The sequence below is a fragment of the Saimiri boliviensis genome, chromosome 16 (assembly GCF_048565385.1).
Source record: "Saimiri boliviensis isolate mSaiBol1 chromosome 16, mSaiBol1.pri, whole genome shotgun sequence".
Classification (NCBI taxonomy): domain Eukaryota; kingdom Metazoa; phylum Chordata; class Mammalia; order Primates; family Cebidae; genus Saimiri; species Saimiri boliviensis.
The window spans coordinates 2759118-2779252 of record NC_133464.1 but is presented as its reverse complement, the minus strand read 5'-3'; the positions used below and the strand labels follow the sequence as shown (position 1 = coordinate 2779252).

Here is a 20135-nt window from a genome sequence, read left to right as displayed (position 1 = left end):
TTATCTGGCCCCCCGCTGCACTTCAGGAAGAGGCACCTCTTTCATTGGTGGTCAGTGAGAGGAGCACAGTATGTGGCGGCCCTCCAACAGTCTGAGGGACAGTGAACTGGCCCCCTGTGTAAAAAGTCTGGGGACGCCTGGGTTACGAGATTGTAGCCACTCTGGGACCGGGACGAGGGAAGCCGTGGAGAAGGACTTACTGCAGCGACATCTTCCTGTTTTCTACTAAACAGTAATGTTCAGGGGCCCTCAAGTCATTCAGTTTAGAGCAATGGTTCTGAAAACCTTCAAGGCACGTGTGGCAACCCTGAGACCCCAGAGGATCCCCTGTGAGAAGCCTCGGATTTCAGGCGGAACCCCACAGGGCCGGTGGTTGGGGGTGAGTTCGAGGTGGCAGGGCTGAGCCAGGCCAGCCCCTCCCGGTGTGTGTGATGACCTGGGAAGGACACACGGGTCCTCTGTGAGCCCAGCTCCTCCCCGGAGGACAGCTGGCCTCATCGCTGTGCTCCAGAAGCTGTCTGAGAGAGAGGGCAGAGTGCTTGACTCTGACAGCGAACTGAGAAAACCTTGACGATCTTGGAATTCAACAAGTCTTTTGAAAATGCAGTGGCCAAGTGGGGGAGTTTTAACTTTTCTCTGGTGTGTTTGTTTTTAAATGTGAGTATTTCTTACCAAACAAAACATTGAAGGTCACAATTCTTCACGTATAAATCCTGACTGCGCTGGATGAGAAAGGCCAGAGAGGAGTGGGTCCCCAGGCCGGGGATAGGTGCTGAGGCACCTTTCTGCGCTGGTCGGCGGAGGTCACTGGATCCTGCCTAAGGCGTCTGCGTGTACCGAAGACTCTATTTGCATAATTGCAATTGCAGGTTTCTTTGGCAACCCCACTAGCTTAGCCGTTATTGCTCAACTTTTAATGAAAGGAATTTTAATGTGCGTGTGGAGAAAGTCATTTCAACAGTAACTACCTGTATCGTTCAAACACTTCCCCTAAACCCTTCTCCTGAGCACTCCAGTCCTCGCAAACTTCTCACTTCTCTGGGGGATGAGAACAAACAGGACCAGGGACACGCGCCCACCAGGGCCCCCCAGCACCGCGCAGGTGCGTAGCAGGCACATCCAGCCTCTGGGCTCCTGGGCTAGATTTTTTTCCACTTTAAAATTGTGAAGATGAAAGCCTATTCTGGGGTAAAGATTCTCCACAGAGTCAAGCCCAGTGACGGCCACCCTGACGGCCCTTGGCGCGCAGCGTGGGGTGTGCGGCAGCGGCTCCCGCGTGAACTTTGTCCCTGGGCGTGTGGTTTTGGAGCGTGCCGGGGTGACATTCAGCCTCTACATTCATTTTTATGATAATTCCGAGTAAATTGTGGTGCAATAAACCCTTCAAGCCTGTCTTTCTTGTGAAAGCCGTGAATCAATCAGCTGTGGGCTTTTTTGGGGGCCTTTCAATGTATAGTGATCATTTAGATTTGACGTGCATTGTGAGACCTTCGTGTGCCTCCTCTCCCTGGTCTGTCATTAATTCCAGCCTCCGCTATTCTGGAGTACAGTGAAGGATGACTGAGAAATCATTGCCCCTCTTCAGCTCTGTTATTGCACAAAATAGCAGCGCAATAATTTTTTGTCAATGTTTTACTCTAAAAGCTTTCTACGTCAGTTTTGAAAAGGAAGCAATAAAGCCCATTCAATGGTATGAATAAAAATCCTTTGAGGGTTAGGAGCAGAGCTTCTTTTCTTCAGCTGGTAATCAAATTGGAGCTAAAATGAAATTGAGTTTTCTTATGAAAATAGCCTTTGTTGCTGGGAAGGCTGGTAATTCATAAACAATAACCTGCTCTTTTGTGTGGATAATAATATATTCATGTTCTTTCAATAGGGTAAAAGCCAGACCTAGTGCATTATGGTACAGTAAAAATAGCAGAAGGAGCTGGCTGGAATGATCTTGAAGAAGAAACGAAGCACTCGGTGGCTCTGCCCTTCTGCCTCGCTCTGAAACGGCAGCCGGCTTTATTTGCGCGCCGGTTTCGTTGTTGATTTGTTGCTGCTATACAATATTCAGTTAATTGTGGACGGGCTCAAGCTGTGCTCATCACGGCAAAGGCTGCCGCGGCTGCACAGAGCTCACAGGAGCAGGCTTGTTTCTCGGGGACCTGCCAGCTCCACAGCCCGGCACCAGCGGGCGATGGGACACGGCGCTCAGGAGGTGAGCAGGCCGGGCCCGGGGAGGAGCGGATGGTGCGTCGTGGGCTCAGCTGGGACCAGGTAAAGTGTGGAGGGGACAACTTGCTGTGGATTTCCTGCTAAGTTTGGGGGGCGGGGTGGAGAGGGAGAGAGCTGGACACGGTGGGTGGAGGGCAGTGGCGTCTGGATTGCGGGGGCTTCGACCTGGTTCACAGGTGGATCTGACAGCTGCTGTGCCTCTCGGAAAGCACGGAACCTTTTGAGGAGCCTCATGGTCATCTCTGCTGGTCGTGGGAGCTGTGCTGGCCCTCGTGGCTGTGTCCGGGGTCTTTGGAGACCCAGTGGTACCTGCTGGTGCTGGACGTAATGTGGTCTGGAGGTGGACCGATGGCTTCTCCTGGTGGAATCTGTGTTTGCTGAACTTAGCTTGGAAGTTGGCTGTGCAGAGGCAGCAGGCTGCTGGCATCGAGGTAGGGGCTGGAACTGCCGCCTGCAGACAGCTCGCTGGCTGCGGCTCCGTGGGCAGCAGAGACTTTTGTTCTCTATCTCAAGTTGGCGAAAAGTTGTGTTGCAAAAATGTCTGCCGTCCCAATCGTTATGTTGGCGTATGGAAATGACCTCGGTGTTCCCAGATCCAGAGGCTGGGGCCAGCAGATAAAAGGGGACTTTTCCATGAGGTCATTTGTTTTTACCATGCAGCACGGTGCTGTAGGAACAGTGAAGCTCAGCATGTCTACTCAGATTGTAAGCATGAGACGAGGCTCCTCTCATAGAATACTCTAGTTGCTCTTTTGGGAATAATTTTTGGTTGCCGTTTTAAGTTCTGTTTGCTTGGCTCTAAACACAGGTCAGTGGGCAGAAAACGAAAAGAAAATGCACCTTTGTCAGCGGAGAAGTGTCCAGGATGAGCTGGGCAAAGACAGCAGGGTCCGGAAGGAAAGTGTTGTTCTGGCTGGACTGTGGTGGTCAGGGGGACGGCTGTGCTTTCCCTGTCACGGGTGGCTTCTCTCCAGGTTACCTTTTCTGTGAGGCTCCTAAGGGACAGTGGGCATTTTTCTGGCTTAGCCTAAGGGCTCTGCAAACTCCATTTGTGGTCCAGAACTGAAGAATGGAGAAATTGAAATGAGTACCACGATGTGCAATTTTTAAATGACTAAACTTTGACAGTGTCTGAAGACGCTCGATCAGTGTGTCGTGAGCCTGCTGCCCTCACGGAAATGAGAGCAAAATGGAACCGGACCAAAGCACAGGAGTGTTCGCGTGCACACAGCTACGGCAGGGGTGTGGGCCGGGGCTCATGCCCGCCATCAGGTATTTGTGTGTTGTTTTGGTATTTTAACAGTGAAATTACATGCTTAGGAAAAGGAACTTTTTAAAGGCGCGGTGGAAGCTGACAGTTGTGGTAACATATGTCATTATCCAATTAGTTTACCCAACTGCGTGTTTTTATGCTTTACCGAAATGCCTCCATGCGTTTCAGGTCTAACAAATATTACTTCATTGAAGTCTTTCAAAATGAGGATTCTAATTGTATATATTTTACTCTGCTGCAGTAACTGTTCTGTGCTTTTCAATATCATGAGCACCTTAATACATTCTGATTTTTAAATCTATTTCACATTCATTTTGGGGGAAAAAAAAACCCAGGGTTCTTTTGGCTCCCATTATACACTTTGTCAGAAACCCTGACAAGTGACAAGTCCTTCTGACTTTCTCCTGCTGACAGAGCTGCATCGCATGGTGGCTTTATTCTTACGCTAAGGTTGAATGGATGTGAAAGAAAAGATTGTTAATTGTCGCAGAATTACCCTTCAACTCAAGGTAAAGGAAACTGTGGAGGAAAGTTCCCGGAGTATTTTTACTGTGGAAGAAATGATAAATAGATTTCTTTCTGGATGAAAATTGTGGGTCGTCTGTCACAGCACTGTTCAGCTGAAAATCACAATTTTTTTCATTTTAACCCTTAGGTGGTGTTGATGCAAAGTTCGACCCTTCACAGCACACACTTTCTCAGGTGATAGCTTGGCTCTTTTTTTGCCTGAGGGTGTGCAGGTAGCTGATTCCGAGTTGTGCAGACCTTGCTGCCGAAGTGTGCGGACAGGAGAGGGGAGGGGAGGGGGTTCTGTCGGTGGCTCCGGACGTCTGGCCCCGCTCAGTGGGCAGGTTTCAGCAAAGCACGGCTTTGGTCTGTTGGACTCTGGTCTTGAGTCTGATGTTCTCTCTGGTTATTTGAAGACATAAAAGCCACTTATAATGACTGTCCCCTGTTCTCGATGGCCAAGCACATCTTCTCCCTGCATCGATCGGGCTAACCATACTCTTGGCAGAGGAACAGTTCCATGGCGAGCCCTGGCTAGGGACGGCGGCTCACGCACACACCCTGGGCCCTGCACAGCCCCAGAGCCGAGCCAGATGGCATCTGGGCGTGTGGTGGGCGTAGGGCCAGTGCAGGCCTTCGTAGGGGAGCCGGGACAGAGTGCCGACACATGGGGGGCAGGGGGCCTCAGCAGAAGGGGCCGGGACGTTGTTCGGCATGGAGCTCTTCCCCCACGCCCTCCTCCCGGCTCCACCGGAGGCCCGGGTCCACCCCTCCTCCCCTGCTCGTGACCCGAGCCCACTCTGCCATTACTCTGGGGAAAGCTGGGCTGCCTTGGAGGAGAGACTTCCTCCTCCTCACTCGGAGCCCTGGCAGCCTACACGCCAGCCACAAGCCCTTCTTACTGGGGAAAGAGCTGCTCCTTTCTTTTTTAAAGGCTCGATCTCCCAGGGGACCAATGTGGGGCATACGTGTGGGAACGAGGGGGCTCAGGGACAGGAGTGGGGGGTGGACGAGGCAGGGACTGGGGGGCGGGGGGAACTCTGGCCATCTGGAACTTTCCCAGGTGAGTGTCCCCTCAGCCCCACTCATCCTCCCTTGCCTAGTCTCTGGCCAGGGCTCTCTATGCCTGGACGGCAGGTCCCCTGCATCCAGTCTAAAGGCCATGAGGGTCAAACATCCACCCCCCGCCCCCAGGCTCCCATCTTGTGCCCTGGGGCCACCTGCTGTGGTGACCACGGTGGGTAGTGGCAGTTTCTTTGGTTCTATAAGCAGACCCTATGAGGAGGTGACCAGTGCGAGTGTGGCCACCTGCCCCCTCTGACCGTGGCCGGCTGCTCACAGCTACTCGGAAACATTGGGACAGTACCAGTGCTGGTCTGGTCTGAAACAGACTCAGCTGGGTCAGTGGCTGTCCCTGATGGGTATGAGGGCTGTGGACTCACCTGGCCGTGATGATTTCCTTCTTAACTTGTAGAACTAGCTGTGAAGGTGGAGGAGGGAGGTGGGAGGTGGAGAGGAGACAGGGAATGAGATCCAGAGCGCAGCACGGATTTGCTCCCCGTGGCGAATGTTGTCTAATACAGGGGAGCTGACCTTTTCAATCAGGGGCAGATACAATGAGCTTACGTTAAGGTGAATGTAAACAAAGTCAGTCTTTTCATTATTTGTACTGACCCTCTTTTCTCCCATTAACTTCACTTAAGTCTTTTAATTCTTAATCATCGAATAATTCGTATCTACTTTGCTGGACTAGATTATCTACAAGATAAGGCAGTATATACATACGGAATAGAGATGCTTGAATCCGTATATTTGATTTGTAAGGGAATGAGAATGTAGATGAACTGTGATGATTTTTGGTCATTAGAGAAATGTTAGACACGGAACTGTGGAAGGAAATCAGCAGTTGCGTTTTCATGTTCCAGCTCGTGTCAACAGTGTCAGAGGGCATTATGACAGATAATTATCTGTCAAAAATTGCACCACAGAGTGTCCATTTCTTTTTTCTGTTTTCATCCTGCTCTACTAGACCTTCTCCTTTCTGAAACTTTGGGGATGTCTGTTAAGTGCTTTTTCACTGCTCTATGCAAATCACGTCTCCAAAGTTCAAAGCTCTGGTACAAAGCCTGTCACTACTTGGAAGATTTCCTTGCTTCCTTGCACTTTTGAAAACGAGGAGCGTGTTTACAGATGAGTGCTTCGTGCACACTGCCGACACAGAAGGTTTGCAGACCTCATTCTCACTGCGCTCTCCTGAGCACACAGTTCAGAAACCTACGGGTGAAACTTCCTCCTGCAATTTCTGAAAAATATAGGTTACTGACAAACAGGAAAATATCCCAATATATATTCTACACCAGTTTTAGTTTTGGCTTTTGTGTATTATTAAGAATGCCATATACCAAGGATGTGTTATCTCGAAAGTGAAAAAGATGACTCCAGTCTTTTCTGCAAAGATTTAAATAAATTCTTAAAATATCACTTTCTTTTTCTCTTTGAAAAGTTGAAATAATGTTTTAGGAAACAATTGTTACATCAAAGTTCCTGGCCCCTTGGAGAAAACATTCAGTAGAGAATTTGTTAATTATTCTAAAAGTATCTGGTATATATTTTCAACATGAAGAACCTATTTATTTCCTATATTGTGATTGTGATATTCCTCAGACTTGATGTTTAAGGACTTGTGATTGTACTTATTTGTGGAGACAATGGTTGGAATTACTATGAGAGTTGATTTTTATTATTTTGTCAATATCACCATATACTGCAGCTATTTTTAATTTTAAAGAAAGTATATAACAGAGATACATTTTAGAACATGAATCTCCTAACTGGTTTGACTTAAATGGCTGGAGTTGAGTTCTGCTATAGACATTTTTGCCATCATTTTTAGGTTTGCAGCAAAGATTGTAAAGTCATGCACTTAAAGGGAAAGGAATTAACTAGAAAAATCTGCATGGCACCACACTTAATAGAGCATTCAGGAAAAATTTAGCGTAGTGTGCGGTGTCTGGCGGAGGGACTATGTCTTTACGCTGGTCATTTTAATTCTTTAGAAGTGGCTTTTTACCTTTGCATATAAACATAGGAGTTTTCCTTCTTTTGGATTTTGTTAATCATATGAAACCACTCATCTTTTCCAATCCTGACTCTGGGCCTCATATCCTTCAGCTGAAATCGAAGACACTGACCTCCTGGCCTATCTAAACCCTCACGTTCTGGCTTTCGTGGTACTGTGGGCCACAAAAGCAGGCTTCCAGCAAGCAAACCCCTGAACTCCAGAACATGCAGAGCTGGCTGCCCCTCCCTGGTGTTTGTGTGGTCCAGAGCATGAGTGCAAGAGTAGGCTCTCATGTTACATGTCTAAGCACTTCGGTTATAAGTCAAGCTGCACACGCAGGATCTGTCCCTACCTGAACGAATGTCCCTTCACATTCGTGAACCTAAAGGTCTGGTTTAAACTCAGAATCCTCACCTTCTAGGACGTCTGCACAGGCGCTAGGGATTCAGACCAAGCAGCTTAGTGCCATGGCCAGCTGCCCCTTCCTCCCCTTGTGCTTCTCAGCTCCATCCACACGCCACCACCCCCCCCAACCTCCCCAGTCCCTAGACAGCCTCTTGAGTCTTCTTTGGGAAGACATGTCTGGGAAAAGGTCCCTGGGGGCCCAGGCAGGAGCCTTGTATGCGTCTGTGTGGGGAATTCTGGAGTCCTGGCACCCATGGTATGCCGTGCTCCGGAGGCCCCATCTGAGCGGGCATTTCTCCTGGGTCATTGTCCCTGGGGGATGGTATGTCCGGGGAGGGTGGGAACAGGAAGCACAGAGGTGTGGGGTTCAGGGCAGGTGTCTCTGCCTGGTCTAAAGACCACAGATTAGGTCTCCCAGATTGGGTACTTCTCCAGAAAATGTCTAAGGTTACGGAATGTGTGGACTGCATCTCTGTTAGGCGATGTGCTCTTAATATTATAGTTTATTTTCTCATCTCATGGCAAGGACTTCTCTTATGAAAGGTTATTAGTATTATAAATGGTATGTGTTTCATTTCACAAACAATTGGACATTGTAGAGCCTGAGCTGGATGCTGAACCACAATGGGGCCGAGAAAGACTGGACACCTGGTCAGCTGGTGGTGGGACATGAAAGTTGGTGTCCAGCTGCCTGGACAGGTGGCACCTGGCTGGACCGCCTTGAGCAAGTGCCTGCATCTCTCTGACCTTCACCTTCTCGGGGGCGAGGCTGGGGAGATGGTGGGATCTAACTCGTGGCGCTGAGGTGAGGCTGACATGAGCTGGTACAGCTCAGGCTTTGAATGACAGCTCGGGCTAAGCTCTCAGTGTTAGCCCTGGTTACACTGTATGTCATCAGTTCTAACGTGCGTTTTTCCCCGTTTTAGTATCTTCACATTAAGATGTTTCTTTCCATTTTCATAGCTTGAATTTGGTGGAAGTTGGTAATCAATCTGGGTGACTCTTCAACAATAAAAGATGCCTTAATTTGAGAATTAGTTGAATTTCTGAGAAGGGAAGAATATCTGAATTGATTTTTGTGGGGAAATCTATCTCCCAGGATCCATCTCCCTGAGATGCTTAGATAGAACCATGGAGGTAACGTTTAGGTTTATGACGGTCAGTGCTTTAAAACTGAGGTGTGAAACAAACAGACTCAAGGCAGTCAGCTGCATAATCATCACACAGAACATCTGATGCTCAGAGACACAAATTGCTTCATTTTGAAAGGGACAAAACATTCTCTTTTATCCTGGGCACAAACAGACTTTACAAAAAGAAGGCAATTTCGTTGAGACCTTCATTTTCCCCTTGGAAAGAGATCAACTATATTCAGGCTCTGGCACTAAATGTAAAACCAAAAGTTTTCTCCGAATCACTGTGCTTCCCATTGGTTTGTGAACAACCTCTCACCTCGGCTTCCAGACACGTTCCAGCCCTGGCCTAGGGTTTCAGGGAAGCCCGTACCTGGGCCTTGTCCTGTTTTAGGGTGCACTGCCCTTCAGTGCTGCTGACTTCACTCACCCTGGTGCCAAACTCTCTCCGGACGGGGGTCTGGGATCTTTGTTCTTTCCACCTCCCACCAGAAATGCAGCATCCAAGCTTCACCAAGCTTGCGTGGTCTCAGCAGATAACCTTGCCCACCCATGAGCTGGGGAACCTCCCTCCAAGGAGCTCTAGGGCTCTAGAGGGGCCCTGAAGATGCTCTGAACAGTGGCTTCTGCAGAATAAGGCAAATGGGTGCTTTGTGACCAGGACCTGAGACAAGAACATGGCACCCCTTGTTGATTTGGGGCGACTCTCCATGGTGGCTAGGGGAGCTGCTGGATCTCAGGGCTTGCTTCACTGGGGAGACTCGGGCCACTTGAATGCTGGAGAGGGCAACGGGAGGGGATGGAGAAGGCCGAGTTTTCTTTTTGAAGACACCATGGCATCCAGATTGTCTACTGGACTCTTCTGTAAATTTTTATAGTTGAATACTTAAAAAACTTTACAAGTCCCCTGAACTGGAAGGAACACATTCAGAAGAGCCCTTGCACTGACCCCGAGGATGATGGTCTTGAAACCTTGTGGGTTGAGCCCCTGCGTGGAGGAGAATTTGCAGGCACTCCTAGTTCGTGCACGCTCATTCTCATCAACAGTTCGGGAATCGCTGTTCTAGACTGTTCGGTGCATTGATCAGACCGGGACTCAGCAGGAAGCCCATGGCACGTTCAGAAAGGAGGGGTGAGAGGGCTGAGGGAACAGAAGTGTCTGTAGAGAAGTGGGCAGGCTCAGGAGCCGATCTCAGTGGGGAGGCCTGGGTGCCCGAGGTGGCCCTCCCGAAACTAAGGCCATTGGGGGAGGCACCAGACACTGCCAGCCCACAGCCTGGCTTGATGAACGTGTGAGTAAGCTCTCTCTTTTCTGAAATACTCTAATTTTGTACACATTTCTGCCATTGGCCCAAATCGACCTGGGGTGGGGCGGGTGGCAGACAGCGGCATCCTGGCCTGGGGAGGGACAATCTTCCCGTGGCCGGCAGGGGCCTGGTAACAGCCAGCCCTTCAAAACAGGAGCCTGCAGAGATGAGCCGAGACCAAGTCAAACAGAACAGACTTCGGCGTCCTACAACGTGTCTCCAGTGAGAGAGGGAAGGGCCTCCCTCGCCCGTTTCTGCTGCTGCGTGTGGGAATGGAGGAGGCGCCGAGAGAGGGTAGGTGTCTGGAATGGGGCTGCGGAGATCCTGCAGCTTGAGGACGGCCCCCCGTCACCTGGAGCCACAGGGGCTGTGGGGGTCTGAAGAGACCCCCAGGATCCTCTCAAACACAACACTGACTGACTGCTCTCTGCGCAGGGTATTCACTGACATGACCACGTGTGTTCAAATGGAATTAGCCATGTGGCATGAGAACCCCATGGAGTTCCCACCTGAGGGACAGGAGGAAGGGCAGTGCCGTCTCACTGAGGTGGCCCCCCCTTTTTTTAGGTGAGATGGGGCCTTACGGTTTTTATATGCTTTGAAATTACCACTAAAACTTGCTACCCATATAAAATCCACCTGGTCATCATTTAAATTCAGAACTTTATTTTTCTTGATAAACGTAATAAAAATCCATTCTAGTCAATTTAAAACTAGACAAGCAGAAAAATTACACCCATCACCCAGACAGCTGCTGGCGATCTCTGCCATGTTTTGGAGCTTCACCTGTATGAGCAGGTTTAAGGATGCCAAAGCCCCCATCCTGAGCCAGAGGAAGAGTATCCCTGCACCTTTGTGCTGAGAGGGACAGCCCCACACAGAGGGCCTCCTTCCTCTGCGGCTTCACGGAGGGCGTCGGCATCCCCACTAAAGGCCTCTGAGGAGCAAGGACATCACCGGATCTTCGCAGGAAGAGCTGGCTTTGTGTGTGGGGAAGTTGTGGACATGGAAGGAGGGAGGGGCACAGGAAAGGAGCTGGCGTGGGACCGGCCTGGGCAGCCCGTGGGCCTGGCTGTGACTGGCACACACCTGTGCCTCTGGTGACCTCCGCCATGGGACCCTGCACTGCCCTGAATCGAGAGGCTGGGCACAGGCATTGCCTACTCAGTCGGCTCTGTTTTAATTTCTAGTCCTCAGGGGAATGCGAGCAGAGCCGCTCACCCCTCTGTCCTCCGTGTCCTGTGCGTTCGTGTATCCATGTCACAGAGTGCGGAGCCAGCACAGTTGGGGCGAGTGAGCGATGCCACATCTGGTGCTTTGCTTGTACCATGGTCAGTGGGCCATGGGTTTCTCGGGTGCTCCGTCCCTGCATCCTGAAGTCCCCTAGACAGAAGGTTCTGGGAGCCCTGTGGGGCAGGCTGCCTTCTTCCCGGGCCTGGGCCTCCTCCCCGTGAGTGGTGCCCACAGGTGAGGTCCTCCCAGGCCTGAGCACAGCCACTCCCCTTGTGTGGCCACCACACTGAAGGCTAAAGAATACCACCACCACCACCACCACCACCACCACCACCCGTGGCCTGAATGCCTCCTGAGCCCGTGGCCCACTCATGAGATTGCCAGGATGTGTATAAAATGCCCAACATATACTCACAGCTCAGCTTTGAACATGGGAGCTCTGCAGTGTTGGAAGGACTGAGGAAGCCCTGCCAGCTCTCTTCTCAGGAGACCAGCTGTGTAGGGAGGGGTCAGGGCGAGGAGGTGCCAGGGTAGGGGACAGCAGCCACCATGCAGGGCGCCGGGGTGGGCTCCTGGCTCCCTCCCCGGGAGTGCTGATGGAAACAACCCCTCGATTCTCTGTACTCCTGCTGGGCGTTCCCCTGGCCCTGGTATGTGCCATTTTTTTTTTTTCTGTAACAGAAACTTTCCATCAAAGACATTGAAAGGACAGCTGACCCCTGGCCTGGGGGCTAGGCTGCATCTGTAGAAGGAAGGGAAGGATCAGAGTGGGTAGTTAGGACCAGGTCTGGCCATTTCCTCTTCCATTTTGGGACATTCTACTTGGTCGGGGCCTTCTTTAATGGGTTTGCAATTCAGGGCTAAACTATGATGGGGATCCATTGGGGAAAGGGTTGTGAGAAGCTGGGGCAGCAGGTGCAGGGGCCATGATGGGCGATGGGGACCGATGGTCCTTGCGCTCAGGCCAGGGCTGCTCTGGCAGGAAGAGGGTCAAGGTGCAGGCTTGGAAAAGTGGTGTGTGGCCTCTCAGGCCCTCCTGGGGGACGGTGCATGAGGGGCTTACCTGGGAGCAAGTGCGTGGAGGGCTAGGCAGCCTGGCAGGAGCAGGGGTGAGGTGGGTGTGGTCTGCATGGGCGGGGCCTGTCTTGGAGGGCCATGCATTTGGGCTTCTCTCTCTCTTGCATGCATCAAAGGCCTGTTTTCAAGCAGATTAAACTTTGTCATATATCTTCTGGGCAAAGATACTTTCCTGATATTTCAAATATCAGCAACTTCCAGGACTGGGGTTGTAAAGGTGAGTGAACTGATGATAGAGCTGGCCACGTGGGAATCAGCACAGAGCCCGGCTGGGCATGATGTGTGCTCTGCCGGCACTGAGGGTCTTCTAAGAGCTTGCTTTAGCTAAGCCAACCTGAGTAAGATATGCTGCGCCTCTCCCGTGTACTAGGAATGTGCCATGAGTGCTGGCCTGGCACTCGGGGTCAGCTTAGGCCTCTGCTCCTCAGACCTAGACTCAGTATCCTGGCCCACCCCGCCTCAAGACCGCTGCTCGTGGGCTCTCAGCCCTGCAGGTGTCTGTCCTGTGACTCTGGGAGCCTCTTTTGCTTTGTCCCAGACCTGGGGCACGCTGACTCGGCAGGGGAACCCTCCAGTGCTCAGCAGAGCCAAAGGCCCTACTTGGCTGGACGGCCTCGGATAGCAGCAGCAGACTCTGCTGCGCATTCCGACTTCCTGTCACCTTCACGCAGGCCCCAGGAAGCCCATCTGATTTCTTTATTATACAGACAAAGAAACCAAGGCCGGGAGATGTCACTCACTCGCCCCGAGTGACAACCCTGCAGAATGGAACGGGTGGGATGAGGTCGCCGTGGAGCCTCCCAGCCTGACTCGGTGGTTGTGTGAACCTTTGCAACTCATCAGGTTTGTGACAATGACCATTTGTTGAACGAAATGATCAGAAGTTGCCACTTGTGACAAGATCTGAAAACGCCACAGTGAGCAACAGGCTGGAGAAGGTAGCAGGAACTCCCTGCAAATGCAGAAGCTGGCTCTCGTCAGGCATTTGGGAGGGACCACATTGCCGTCTCTCCCGAGTTAGGTTAGCGCAGTGCCCAGCTCCGGAGGCGCTTGATAAATGCTTCCTTGTTCGCATTCTCTCCTGGGGCTAAGGGGAAATGTGGGAAAGAACCAGGACACACGAGGCCAGAGGCTTCCAGCAGAGGAGGGGATGTCAGGGACAGAGAGGGGCCGTAACTGAGGTCAGCTCTGGAAATAACCATTTATACAGTGGCTGAGCCGCCAGAGCTTCAAGCCTTATCTGCTCAAGGCTCTGTCATCACAAGCCTTTTCAAGAGAGTGTATATCCCTCTTCAGTCCTGTGATACAGACATTTTTTTTGTTCATGTCAGCAAGAGAAATGTACAGTTGAGGCATTGAGAAGAAATGTACAATTAAGGAAGATTCTGGATTTTCCGTGGATGGAGTGACCGTGAGATTCCTGGGCAATGGAAGTAGATGGAAAGTAATCTAAGCAAGTCTCCACACAGAATGTTTTCCTACAATAACGACATTTGGTTAAATAATCGCATTATTAAAAATCATGTTGCAGAGTTGCCACAGGGATGGAAGCAACCCGAATGCCTCCATGCTGGCCCCGAAGGGAGCCAGTGTCACTCACTGTCGCCAGACCCTGGAGGGCGGGTGGGGGGAGCAGGGGACCCTGGAGGGCAGTGGGGAGGGCAGGTGACTCCAGAGGGCAGGGGGAGGGCAGGTGACCCTGGAGGGCACGGGGAGGGCAGGGGGAGGGCAGGTGTCTGGCTCGCTTTTCATCTGACTCCTTTCAGAAGGAGTACATACACACACTGGGACCTGTGGTCGTGAGAACGAAGGAATCCTAAAAGCTGGTGGAGGTGTTAGCTTCTGCGCTGTCTCAGGGCGGGTGGGGCTCTGCATCTCTTCCCATTGCTGCGATGACCATAGGGTGATGCTGCCACAGAGCTCCCCCTCCCGTGCCTGTCCCTCCTGACGGCTGATGGGTGTCAGGGGTTTTCAGACGCTCTGTGCCCCACGTGGCTGAGCTCAGGAGAGCCCTCCCTCTCTTTGGGTCTGATGTTTTCCGGCGATGATTTCGGCAGCCAGATCTGAGGCCTCCGTGTTCTCCTAGAGCCTCTTCATGCGGAACTCTGCACACGGATTGTAATTTCCGGCTCACTTGCTTATTTCCCTGTGACTTAGAGGGTCGTGACATGGAGCGAGGGGAGGGACGAGGCCTGTCTCAGGTGAGACGCTCACTGCCGGGCACAGGGGCTCGGAAGTCTTCGTCAAATGCTCAGATGAATCACTGTGGCCCTGGCATTTTTGAAAGGGAAAATCTGGCTAGAGTGAAGACATGATCTGAGTTACTTCCTCAGCTCAGCCGCTTTGTATCTGGGGAATGATACGGATTTTGGTTTTTTCATTTACAAAATTTGAATAACAACATCTGTCTTGCACATTTCATAGTTTGCTTGGAGGATCCAAGCGAAGGGCTTTGGAGCGCGAAAGCCCTCTCAGAAGCAGGTGTGGTGGGTGGAAATAGCGTGAGAGTGGATTCCAGGAGCCCAGGGCTTGGAGGCGGCTCCTTCCAGGCGCTGTGTTTTAGGAGGGGTGGTTAGTAAACGGTCACTCCTCAGTGCTGGTGGAATCTGTACTTGCAAATTTGCCTGCTCACTAGAATTTATTTATAATTCCAAAATCAGTACTTGCAGAGCTTTTGAGGACGTGCACAGAGGGGAGAAAAGATTGAGTCACCAGAGGTGCCTGCTTTTTCTACACATGTTCCCAGCTGAGATTGAACAAGGCCTCACTCTGCCTTCTTGCTTCAGGGCTCAAATCCTTGAAAAAGGACTCTGTTCAGCCTGTGAACAAGTATCCTTTTCATGGTCACACATCTTGTGTTTAAAACAGGCCAAGCGCGGTGCTGACGTGCTGTCTGATGTCCTAAGCACAAGGGGCGGGGAGGCCCTTCTGTGAGCAAACGCGTATGAGATGAGCTTCGCTCAGGCGTGGGTGATGCTGCTACCCGCGCAGGGTCAGTGCCTCTGAAATCAGGTGCCTTTCAACGGGAACACGCACGAAACGAGGCTCCTCCTGGGTCCCCTGACAAAGATGTGACCGGAGGCTTGCAGGAACCTAGCCCCGTGCGTGCTGAGGAGCGGTGGTGTAGGCTTCACTAATTCGTCACTCGTGGCAACTTTCTCAAATATACCTGCTGTGAGCAGTGAGAAGCCACAGCACGTGAGAATGCCCGGCCCACGGCAGTCCCTCAAAAGATGCCCTTATGCCCTATTATTTTTCTGACTCTCCAGAAATAAACATGCACATGAAACTCTAATTAGATCCTGAGGGGAGAAGAGTTGGAAGGGAAGGGGGAAGCATCCACGCTGTGTCTGTCCTGCCTGACACCGCGTGCCACGTTCTTCCGGCCGTTGTCCTGTCTCTACAGCTAGGCGGCCACATCTTGTTTTGTGTAATTTTATGGAAGTGTGATCCAATCCGATGGAAATTTCTGTGGTCGTGGAAATGTTCTTCTGTGGGCTGTCCACGGCTACAGCCGCTGGCCATGCATGGCCACTGAGATATACATGTGGCTTGTGTGTCTGATGAATTACATTTTAAATTTTACTTGATTTTGATGAATTTAAATCTAATTTGCCACAGGTGGCTGGTGGCTGCTGTTTTTGACAGCATGGATTTCCACAGCTGGTCCCTTGGTGAATGGTCTGTGATTGGGGTGAGCTGTGGACTCAGCCGGCTTGTCCCAGCTCTCCCACGAGAGTGTGGCTCATATGAGGAGGTTCTGTGGGCTCAGGCCAGCTGGACATGGCAGCCGCCAGTGGGGCGCAGAGGGGAGGGAGGCAGGCCTGTCCGTCGGGGGTGCTTCCCTTTCTTTTTTCTTTGCTTCACCTGATCTTCGGAGCTCCTTCATCTGATTCCCAAGGACCCCGAGGCCTGGGGCCTGCAGTGCCTGGGTGGGCAGGCACTTTTTGCTGGGCCCCTCCTGCAAGTTTGCAGCCCTGGCTGAGTCCTTCCCTCTGGGAACTGGCCCCTCCCTGGCACGTCCTGCCCCAAGACCACCACTGACCCACCCAGCAGTACCTCCCTCTCTGTGACCCTCTCCCTCTCAGCTTCTCCTGCAGGGCTTCCTGCCTCCACTTGCTGGTAGAGCATTTGAAAAAGGACTCTTTTATCCCAAAAGAAACCTCGCTTGAGAGGATTTCAGACTTTTGACCAAGGGAAGTGGAGCGTCGTGGATGCTGGCGGTGGACAGGCGTCGGGTGCTGTGGGATTCTTTGCCCGTGCAGCTGTGGGAGGAGACAGAAGTCAGAGACAGGAGGACGGGCTTACCCAGTTAAAAAAATAATAGCTGAACCTGACGGCGTGTTGAACATGCACCTGGCATTTCGCCACACATCGTCTCATTTAACCAGTGCAGCTGACTGGGAAGGAGCTGCTGCAGCCACCTCCACCTCCTGGGTGAGTGCCCGAGGCAGATCCCGCCACCTGCCCACAGTCCCCTTGTCGGGAAGTGACGGTGTTGGGTCCATCTCCAGGTCTTGGGCCCCAAGGGCTTTCTCCCTGAAGGGAGGTGAGTGCCCTGAGCAGCCCTGACGCTTCCCCAGGTGCACTAAGAAGACGCCCGGGCTTCCGGCACACGCCTGTTCCGTGAAGTTCAGTGACACCACGAGAGAATCATTTGGATCTTCCAGCCAAGGCTCTGCAGCCTTGGAGTTGCATCCAGCATTGATACCAGGTTTTGACACGCCACTGTTCTGGCTGCCAGTCTCCCTCCATGTTTCCTAAAAGGTCCATCTCAGCCTCCTCACTGCCTCAGGAGCAGAGAACAGGTGGTGGAATCCACCACACAAAATGGGGACCAGGTAGTTTTTCCATATGTAATTAGCAGGATTTCTCCTCTCATTTATTGCCAGCAAAGGAACAGGGCTGGTAATTAATAGAGTTACAGAGTTACTTTTTAGAGGGGGATCGAGTGGGAATCTGTCTAGTCTAAGAACCTGCATCTGACTGCCTGCTCCAGCCATTGAAAATGGCCAAGCTGTGCAGCCGCAGCCCTCTCGAGGGAGGGCAGAGCCTCTCAGAGGCCCTCTCAGCCCCGCTCCCTGCCTGGCTCCAGTCTCTGGGCCAGAAACGGCAGCTATTGTGATGTGTAATTCTGTCAGTAATTACAGAAGTGCCGTGTTTTATAAGCACTTTTATAACGCATCGAACTGGTGCTGAACACACTGAGTCCTTCAGACCGGGCTGATGCCCTTCCTTTCCCCAGGTCCGGATGGAGGCCGAGGTGGCAACAGCAGACTTCTCCTTTCCTGTGCCTCCAAGGGAGGGAGGACTTTGGAAAACATTGTCCTTTTCATCCTGGGACCACCGCCCCCGTGCAGGTCGGGTTGCCTCACACCCGTGTCTGGGTTGTAGTCTTTGCTCAGCTGTTTGGACTTCTGTGTGTGGAAAAAGATCCTTTTGTTCTTTTCCCTGGGCATACATTTGGCAGCCTACCTGCTGGGTGATGTTCTAAATATTTAACAGCCAGCAGGCCCGGGACCCACCAGCTGGGAAGGGTGATGGCAGTGAGCGACCAGGGGTGCGAAGCTCACAGCGGCATTCCTGCCCGGGGCCCATGACCCTACAGAAGATAGCAAAGAAAGCTTAGCTTTTTTGTTGAATTCACAGTATTTTTTATAGTGCAGCGATGCTCATTTTTTCCCCAGTTGTTCAAAAGTTGAGGACCCCTTCCCAGGAGAAAGGTCTGCACGCATTCCATTTTGCTTATAGATGAAAGGGCTCGTGGACTTGCTGAGGTCCTCAGTATCGAAGGGCACTTTCTCTGAAGTCCGGGCACCCCCTTGCAGGCGCTAGCATCCATGTGAGTGGAGCCTAGAGAACAATGAGCTTTCACCGTTCGCAAGAGCTGCAGGAAAGCGGTGATATTTTATTTCAATATTTTTGGTAACTTTTAATTGTGATAGCCTTTCAATCTTAAACGCTAATCAACAGGAAGAGCAGCCTAATAAATTTCCATATGTCCTTTAGCTAGGTTCAGCATTACTGACCTTTTACACCATTTGCCTGTCACCCTGTCTGTGTACACGCACACACACTCTCTCTTTTCAAGCTGTCCCAGTTTAATTCAACCTCCTTTATCTAAATGTGCGTTTGCTAAGATCAAAGCATTCTTTTACATTTATGCAACATAACTGTCAAAATTGGGAAAGTTAACATCTGGCTCAGTTACTTGATCTCTAATCCAATGGTTCTCAAAGTGAGGTCCCCAGGTCTGCGGCAGCATCTCTTGGGAACATATTGGCCACACAGGCCCCTCGTGGATGGACGCATTGGTGATGAGGCCAACAGGCTTCCCCCACCGGCCTCCAGGTGAATCGAACACAGCTAGGACTGTGGAATTTCTCATGTTATTGACCGACTCAGTAGCATCAGTCCTAGGTGGTTTTTTTTTCCCGTCCAGAATTGAATCCAGGAATCGATGTGACACTTAGTGGTCATGGCTCTTTAATCTTTTTCAATCTGGGACAGTTCTTCAGCTTTTCTGGGTCTTTCTTAATCTTGAAGTTTTTGAAGAAGACAGGCCCATTCTTCCGCAGACGGCTCCTGAATTTGGATTTGTCTGGTGCTGTGCATGATGGGATTTGAGCCATGCCCCCAGGGCGGGACTGTCACTAAAGCCACACTGCGTTCCTTCCGGGCTGCACTTCAGGGGCCGACTGACGTTGACTGCTCCAGCGTTGGTGACATCAGCTTTGATCCTGTGGTTAGTGTGGTGTTGATGTCTATTATGTTTTCTTGCTTTAAAATTATATTTTATTCTAATTAGTGATTTGTGGGGACATGCACTGTGGAAATATTCTATCCTCATTTTAGCGTCTACTGGTGGTTTTCTAGCCCCATCATTTCTTCCATACTATTTAGATATTATAAGTATTATTGATATATAAGCTATAACAACATAAAATATAACATATAATATAGAGACAGACATAGGCATATTTTTTAAGGGAGAACTTTCTCTTCCCCTCATTTATTTATTATTTATTTACTTCTATATATCAATTTTTTTGTTTGTTTGTTTTTGAGACAGAGCTTCACTTTGCTGCCCAGGCTGGAGTGCTGTGGCACGATCTCAAGTCGCTGCAACCTCCGCCTCCCAGGTTCAAGCGATTCTCCTGCCTCAGTCTCCTGAGTACCCGGGATTACAGGTGCCCACCACCACACTCACCTAGTGTTTTGTATTTTTTTTTTTTTTGAGACGGAGTTTCACTCTTGTTACCCAGGCTGGAGTGCAATGGCACGATCTCGGCTCACTGCAACCTCCGCCTCCTGGGCTCAGGCAATTCTCCTGCCTCAGCCTCCTGAATAGCTGGGATTACAGGCACGCGCCACCACGCCCAGCTAGTTTTTTTTTTTGTATTTTTAGTAGAGACGGGGTTTCACCATGTTGACCAGGATGGTCTCGATCTCTCGACCTCGCGATCCACCCGCCTCGGCCTCCCAAAGTGCTGGGATTACAGGCTTGAGCCACCACGCCCGGCGTGTTTTGTATTTTTAGTAGAGATGGGGTTTCACCATGTTGGCCAATCTGATCTTGAACTCCTGACCTCAAGCGATCTGCCCGCCTTGGCCTCCTAAAGTGCTGGGATTACAGGCATGACCCAGTCTTTCGTTCTCATTTTATGTGGGTTATATATAATCCAGTAGAATTATCATTCGTTTTGATGTCTAATTTTTCCAGATTTGGCCGCTGGGGGAGCGATGGGCTGTTGTGTCATGGGACACTGTTGTCCCCGAAGCTTGTGGCCCCAGATCATAGGCAGTCAGCGATCGGAGCTAAGCATGTGCAGTTCCGAAAAACCCGGACCATGACCCTAGAAAAAGACAGTCTGGCTAATGAAGCTGGGTACACAGGGCGTCTTTGGTGCCCTTGAATC

At 51.1% G+C, this 20135-nt stretch overlaps 1 long non-coding RNA gene across 1 annotated transcript in view; it reads left to right on the top strand.

Moving 5' to 3' along the window:
• The first annotated feature begins 1932 nt into the window (after nucleotides 1-1932).
• The window catches only part of LOC141581582 (uncharacterized), a 451221-nt gene continuing 433018 nt past the window's right edge, over nucleotides 1933-20135 (top strand). Inside the window, exon 1 of the long non-coding RNA XR_012514268.1 lies at nucleotides 1933-2262. This is a non-coding gene — a long non-coding RNA (uncharacterized LOC141581582). The remainder of the gene's footprint in view (nucleotides 2263-20135) is intronic.